Source organism: Leopardus geoffroyi, chromosome C3 (genome assembly GCF_018350155.1).
Source record: "Leopardus geoffroyi isolate Oge1 chromosome C3, O.geoffroyi_Oge1_pat1.0, whole genome shotgun sequence".
Taxonomy (NCBI): domain Eukaryota; kingdom Metazoa; phylum Chordata; class Mammalia; order Carnivora; family Felidae; genus Leopardus; species Leopardus geoffroyi.
In genome coordinates this window covers 73,711,134-73,719,087 of record NC_059338.1, presented here as the reverse complement: position 1 = coordinate 73,719,087, position 7,954 = coordinate 73,711,134, and positions in this window count along the sequence as shown.

The following is a 7,954-nucleotide window of genomic DNA, read 5'->3' as shown; positions in this document are numbered from 1 at the left end:
CAACAGGGGACACCCAGGGGGCCTGGTGAGGGGTGGGTGGGCCACAGGTGGGCTGCATGGGGGGCTGGGAGTTCCCAACCCCCAAGGTTAATGAGAATGACGCCCAGATGGTCTGCTGCCTCCTCAAATGCCAGGCGCCTCCCTGCATCAGCCCCGGAGGTACAGTCACAGAGGACTCTGGGTTGCCTTCGATTCTGATTTTCATACTCGAGGACAATCTCCCCAGCAGCTTACAGCCACCTTCGCTGCCTCCTCCTCCCCCTGCCCGGCCCCAAGGGTGGCACGACCTGGCGGCCTGGCTCCTCGGGCCCCCCTTCCCCAGCTACTCCTCTTCCTCAGCCACCCTACCAGTCTGGAGGCTCTCTATGCCGCCCATCTGGTGCTGACCCTCATACGTCTCTCCCCAGCCCTGCAGTCATCCCAGTACCCCACGCTTGGGTGTCCATGGTGTAGCTGACCTTTCTTCTATCTGGTGGTCTCCCAGCCATCTTGGACGTCCTATGTCCTCTAGAAACTCTTGGCACCCCCGTCCTTCCTACCCCAGAAATGAGCACCACCAGTTCCTCCAACCTATAAGTGAGGAGTCATTCTTTTATTTTTTAAGTTTATTTATTTATTTTGAGAGAGAGAGAGAGAAAGAGAATCCCAAGCAGGCTCTGCCCTGCCAGCACAGAGCCTGATGCGGGGCTCGAACTCACGAGCTGCGAGATCATGACCTGACCCCAAATCAAGAGTCGGATGCCTGGGTTGAACGTCCGACTTCGGCTCAGGTCACGATCTCACAGCTTGTTGGTTCCAGCCCCGCGTCGGGCTCTGTGCTGACAGCTCGGAGCCTGGAGCCTGCTTCGGATTCTGTGTCTCCCTCTCTCTCTGCCCTCCCCCACACCTGCTCTGTCGGTCTCTCTCAAAAATAAACATTAAAAAAAATTTTTTTTTTTAAAGTCAAATGCTTAACCAGCCAGGTGCCCCACTGAGGATTCATTCTTAATTTCTCTTTTCTTCCTCACCCACCTCTAATCCGTTACTAAATGCTATTAATTTCACCACCCAAACTCTCCCGAAATCCCTTCAGGTTGCTCTACAGTCAATGCTACCTAGACATTCAGAAACACCATCACTTCTTGCCTGAACTGCCTCTAGCTTATCTCCTGTTTCCACGCTCGCCACACCCCAGGTTAAAATCATATCGGCCAACAACATTTTTTGCAGAAATAGAAAAATGCATCCCTAAAATTCATATGGAATCTCAAAGAACTCTGAATAGCTAAAAAAATCTTACAAAGAACACAGTTGGGGGGCGCCTGGGTGGCTCAGTCGGTTAAGCGACCGACTTTGGCTCAGGTCATGAGCTCACAGTTCGTGGGTTCAAGCCCCGAGTCCGGCTCTGTGCTGACAGCTCGAAGCCTGGAGCTTGTTTCAGATTCTGTGTCTCCCTCTCTCTGCCCCTCCCCCGCTCGTGCTCTCTTTCTCTCTCAAAAGTAAATAAACATTAAAAAAAAAAAAAAAAAAAAAAAAAGGCGCAGGGGCGCCTGGGTGGCTCAGTCGGTTAAGCGCCTGACTTCGGCTCAGGTCATGATCTCACGGTTCGTGAGTTTGAGCCCTGCATCGGGCTCTATGCTGACAGCTCAGAGCCTGGAGCCTGTTTCAGATTCGGTGTCTCCCTCTCTCTCTCTCACCCTCCCCCATTCATGCTCTGTCTCTCTCTGTCTCAAAAGTAAATAAACGTTAAAAAAAAAAAACTTAAAAAAAAAAAAAAAGAACAAAGTTGGGGACCACGTGGAGCCTGGTTGGGATTCTGTCTCCTTCTCTCTCTGCCTCTCTCCTGCTCGCACTCTTGAGCTCTGTCTCAAAAATAAATAAATAAAGTAAAAAGCAACAACAACAAAGTTGTAGACCTCGCCCTTCGCTTCAAAACTTAGTACAAAGCTGTAGCAATCGATACAATGTGGCACTGGCCTAGAGACGGGCACATAGATCTGTGGAATAGAACAGAGCCCAGAGAAACCCCACGTGTACGGGCAAATGATTTTTGACCAAGGGTGCCAAGACCAGTCAGTAGTGAAAGGAAAGTCTTGTAGAGACAGAAAGTAGGATGGTGGGTGCCAGGGCTGGGAGTGGGGAGTTAGTGTTTAAAAATAAAGAGTTGGGGGCGCCTGGGTGGCTCAGTCAGTTGATCTTAGCTCAGGTCATGATCTCACAGTTCGGGGGTTCGAGCCCCGCGTTGGGTTCTGTGCTGACAGCTCAGAGTCTGGAGCCTGCTTCCGAGTCTGTGTCTCTCTCTCTCTGTCTCTGCCCCTCCCCTGCTTGTGCTCTGTCTCTCTCTCTCTCTCAAACATAAGCATTAAATAAATAAATAAATAAATAAATAAATAAATAAATAAAATATTTTTTTTTTAAGTTAAAAAACATTTCAAGAATAAGAAAAGCTGCAGTTTCAAGGTGACTGGGTTGGCTCAGTTGGTTGAGTGTCTCTTTTTTTTTTTTTTTTTTTAATGTTTATCGATTTTTGAGAAAGAGAGTGCAAGTGGGGGAGGGGAAGTGGGAGAGGGGGGCAGAGGATGCAAAACGGGCTCTGCAGTAACAGCAGTGAGCCCACTGTAGGGCTTGAACCCACGAACCGTGAGATCATGACCCAAGCCGAAGTCAGACACTTAACTGAGCCCCCCAGGCACCCCGGCTGTCTGGCTCTTGATCTCCGCTTACGTCTTGATCTCAGGAAGTCCAGCTTTGGGCCACACACGGGGCACGAAGCCTACTTTAAATCCACACATACATAAGAAAATAGAAGGTACAGAGTTTCAGTTTGGGAGGACAAAAGAGTTCTGGAGACGGATGGATGGTGGTGACTCAGTGTGGATACGCTTCATGCCACTGAACCACACATTTAAAAACAGCTTCAACGGTAAATTTTAAATTATTTTTTTAAGTAAAATCCACCCCCAACGTGGGGCTCGAACTCACAACTTCGATGTCAAGAGTCACATGCTCTTCTACTGACTGAGCCAGCCTGGTGTCCCTTCGATGGTACATTTTATTACGCAACATCTTTTTTTTTTTTTTTTAATGTTTATTTATTTTTGAGAGAGCGAGAGCGAGCAGGGGAAGGGCAGAGAGAGGGGGAGAGAGAGAGAGAATCCCAAGCAGGTTCTGAGCTGTCAGCACAGAGCCCGCTGCAGGGCTCGAACTCACAAATGGTGAGATCATGACCTGTGCTGAAATCAAGAGTCAGACGCTTAGCCGACTGAGCCACCCGGGCGCCCCTCAGTTGTGATATCTTGCCATGACAAGTTTTCGCGCTGAAAACCCTCCAGTGACTCCCCACTACCGCATCATGGGCCGCCAGACTCCGAACGGTCTGGCTCCTACCAATCCCTGCCCTTGGCCCAGACTGTTCCCGCAGCCCCTGCCCCCCAGAGGAAGATCAGCGCAGCTTTGCAAGCCGTCGCCTGTTGGCAGCCATGACAATGGGGGGCTCCGGTTTGCCCCTCATTATCCCTGTATTCAAGCCATTATCTGTAATGACAGCCTGGCATAATTATGTTTTTACAATTTGTGTAATTACATTCTACCCAGTGAAATAATCATTATTATCATTAAACATTTATCAAGCACTTCTAGCCGTTCAAAGCTAGGAAGAGGTGGCCTCAGCTCTCACAGATCTTTCCTAATCCTGTCGCAAATTCTTTTCAGCTTAGGCTGTTCTTCCTTCTTGGGGAACAGGGAACTTCCGTGTTTTTTTTGCCTGGGGCTCTACAGGCATGAGCTCACATTGGTTTCTCAATGATGCTGGGGGACAGAGGCTATGATCCTTACTTTACAGACGAGGAAACAGAATCAGGAGAAGCCAGGAAGAGCAGAGGTGAGACTCAGATTTAAGCCTTTCTGATAGCAATGCCTTAACCACTCTTCTTATGCAATATAGTTTGGCTCCTTAGGATGGGCTACCTGCCCCCCCACCCCGGTCCCCCAACCCGTCTTATTTACGATTTACATGCAGATAGTGTGCTAGGCTTAGTGGGAGAAACATACCAGCAAACAGATCACTCTAAAACAGTGTCCTAAGCCTGGGCTCACACTCAAAGGCCGGGGCCAAGCTGACGGTGGAAGTAAACACGCAGGTGATGATAGAGGGTGATGGGCTCTGTGGCAAACCCCAGGGCACATGACTCCTAGAGAGGACAACTGATCTTGCCATGAGGCCGTGTGGGATCAGGGTTGCCCCACTTTCTCACTCTTTTAGATTTGTAAGTGAAATCTCCAGAAATTTAAATGTCGGTAACTTTGGCACACACTGGTTAGTGTCTAACCTACAACCAGTCCCTGTCTTAAGACTCCCCTCCCACCCACCTCAATTTTTCAGTAGGGATTACTTATCCTTTGATCACAGGGAGACAGCCTCAGGGACTAAATCCTAATTGGTTCAAAGCAGTCGGACTGGTCTCATTCCTTTTGGCCAGTGATTGCTCTCAGGGTGAGCTAATGACCCAATTCTGACCAGGAGAGTTAAGGGAATGAGTGCTGAGATCATCCCCTCCTGGTAAAAAGACAGTCCTGGGACCTAACGAGCAAAGAGCCTTTGGCCTCTCGCCCTTCTCCCTTGTTCCCGTCTAACGCGGTCATGACTTCTGGACCAGCAGCAGCCATTTTGGAACCAGGAGGCAAGAAACAACGAAGCCTGAAACCAACGTGCCAAGAGGGACACGGCAGAAGGACACAAAGATCCGGGGCTGGTAAAAGACAACAAGTGATGTGTCCAAGCATGGCATCTTGTCACTGGTTCATTCACGGCCTCCTGAGCGGAAGGAAGGGGAGCATCCCACAGGCCACATGCCCCTCACGGCTCTTCCAACTCTGAGTGCATCTACAAACCCCTTCCCCAGACTTTTTTGTCTTGAAGTCTCCAATCTTGTCCTGTCCGTGTTCCTGGGCCCCCAAACGGTGGTGAACTACTACCCCTAAATGGCTGTCGGTCCTGTGCCCCTGGCTTTCTCTCCATCCCGGCAGTGGGCCTCTGGGAGGACCCCCGCTCACCTCCACCTTTCTGGCACGCTCGCGTGAGGCGTCACGGCACTCCCGTCCCCGTGGTGTCCGCGTTATTTACAGAGCAATCTGTTCACGGGCTCTGTTTTTCTTCTGAGACCACAGCTGTGGGGAGTGGGCAGAGAGAGGAGGGAGGGGGTGTGCCCTGGGAGTCTGAGCCACCCGCTCAGGTGACTTCCTTGTGCTCCCGGGACGGGCTCGGGGCTGATACACCTTGACTTCCCCTGGACAGTGGGGTTCACATCACACCCACCTCAGGTCACACACTCACTTGGGGTCTCATAATCTGGCATTTCGCCTCTACCAGTGTCCAGGGGCAAAACTCTAAAGCTGTTCCTCAAAAGGAGAATAGTTATTTGTAGAAGATACAGTTTTGCTCCAAACCCCTTGGAGGCTGTGCTGTGCCTGTTATGGGGACCTGTCTGACACCCCACCCCTGTGGGGTTACCTGATGCACGGGTCAGAGAAGCACACGCAGAAGTGCTTCACGGTCTCTAAGAGTCACAGTGCCCCCCCCCCCACCCCGCCCCGTGCAGGACAGGCCAAGTCTCACCCCAACAATTTAGCAAAGCAAACCGATCGAGCCACTCCCAGCTGTCGGCAGGACAGAACCCCTGAACCCTAGTAAGTCAGCTACATTGGAGAGTTCAGCCCAACCCAACGTAACACTCTGCGCTCCTGGACTGACACCATTAGGGGCCGTGCCTCATGCACCCCCAAAACGTATGCTGATGAAAACGCTTATGTGCCCCAACTCTTTTATCGTGTGAACATCTCCTGCATCGGATTGGGCCATTGTGGCCCTGGAGCATGCTGGGATCGGACTCTGACTGTGGAGTGGAGGTAATGAGGGGCCAGTTGTGGGATGACTCCCCTGGCCAGGGAAGCACCTCGACTAAGCTCATTAACAGGACTCTGAAGCCGTCAAAGACTGGTCTCCTCAGGCAGGGGGCCATTTCCCAGAGGGACGAGGGTCGAAGGTAGCCTTGGCCCCCCCAACTGTCCCTAATGACCTCAGGACCCTGTTCTTCCCCATCAACAGCCTAACTTCACAGGAAAGATATGGCGAGGCTGTGAATTCAAATCAGGTAGTAATTCTGCCTCAGAAAGAATCAAAGGTGGGTCTGACCCTTAGCCCTACGAGCCCCGAGGCTAAGGAAGATAAGGAATCTTAGGGCCACCATGGGAGCTGCTTCTCTGGTCAGGCGTGGTCGGACAGTCAAAAGCCCCCAGCACGAGTTTTCCCGAACGCTCTCCAGGGCAGTCGGGAGCCAGCCTGTCCCACGAGACTCCATTTCCACCATGAGGGTCACCTGTGGCCCCTTGCCTTCAAGGAGCACTCCACCCAGGCAACAACAGGCGACAACTAAGTAACTGTTTTCCAGGGCGCGCTGCCAGTGAAGGCATCTCTGTACCAGCACGGTCAATGCAGGTAACCAGCCCTGGATTCCCACTGTACTCGGTCTCCTTGGACCGACGTTCAATCAGGAAAGCAGGAACTTCTCTGCGTGTTTCAAACAGACAGGGGTTTAATGCCGAGAACTGCCTCCAAGGGTGACATTAGGGCTGCAGGGGCGAGGGAAGGCGCTCTGACATCTCAGGGGAAGGAGGCGCAACCCAGAGATCAGGAAGCCGGTGCCGCCCCTGGCTTGGAACCCAGGCTCCCCAGTGAACTCCCAGGGGTGCCTGGCGAAGATGCTCAAACCACCACCTTCGCGGGAACATTCCCTGTAGCCGCCTGCAGTCCCGCCTGCTGCCAGCACTCTGGTACAAGCAGGGTGGGACTTCCTCCTTCCTCTCCACTGCACCTCTCACCTGGGCCTCCCACTGGCAGAGTCTGACCAGAGGCCAGCTGGCAGGGGAGGTAACTGCCTTCTAGTGTCCTGGGATGCAGACACAGGAGGCACCAGGAAAGAAGGAAGACTGTGCAGAGGCATCAGAAACGAGGAGCATTAGGGGCGCCTGGCTGGCTCAGTTTGTGGAGCGTGTGACTCTTGATCTCGGGGTTGTAAGTGCAAGCCCCACGTTGGGTGTGGAGATGACTTAAGAGTAAAATCTTAGCACAGAGCCCGAATGCGGGGCTCGAACCCACAAACCATGAGATCATGACCTGAGCCGAAATCGAGTCAGATGCTTAACCGACTGATCCACCCAGGTGCCCCCTGAAGCTTATTTCTTGTTTTAAAACCAGTGAGCACTTTCCCTCTTTTCTGAAGATCTCCTCCTTTTCACCTTTCCTTGTTCCTAACATGATCGATGACCGAATGTCACCTGCAAATTCCCTAACCTGAGCTCCTCATCCTCCACTTCCTGAATCCTTCTGGCTCTCCTGATCCCTTCCTCTTCTGTTTTATCTCCTAACACATCCTGCTTTCCAATGTGCCAAGAAAGACAAACCTTACAAAAAGCAATAACCAGGGACGCCTGGGTGGCTTAGTCGGTTGAGCATTCAACTTCAGCTCAGGTCATGATCTTGTGGTTTGTGGGTTCGAGCCCCACATTGGGCTCTGTGCTGACAGCTCGGAGCCTGGAGCCTGCTTTGGATTCTGTGTCTCCCTCTCTCTCTGCCCCTCTCCCACTCGTGCTCTGTCTCTGTCTCAAAAATAAAAACACACTAAAAAAAAAAAAAAGCAATAACCATCTAGAGAAACAAAATGTCTAGGAACTTCAAAATACATCAGCAGTACAGCGTGCCCCCTGCGTGGACCAAAGGACTCCACCGTGTAGTGGGTGTTTGTTGGGTAGTTTCTGGCTCACCTTGGCAATGTCAACCACTTCCGGAGGAACGGAGCTCCCTGGAGTAAGAGTCGAGTCCTGAGGCTGAAGTGGGGCCTCCTCTCGGCCCGGCACCGGGCACGCTGTCACTTCGCCATCACTTGGCAACCGGGCTGGCCTTTTATGTTGGGTCTGTTCT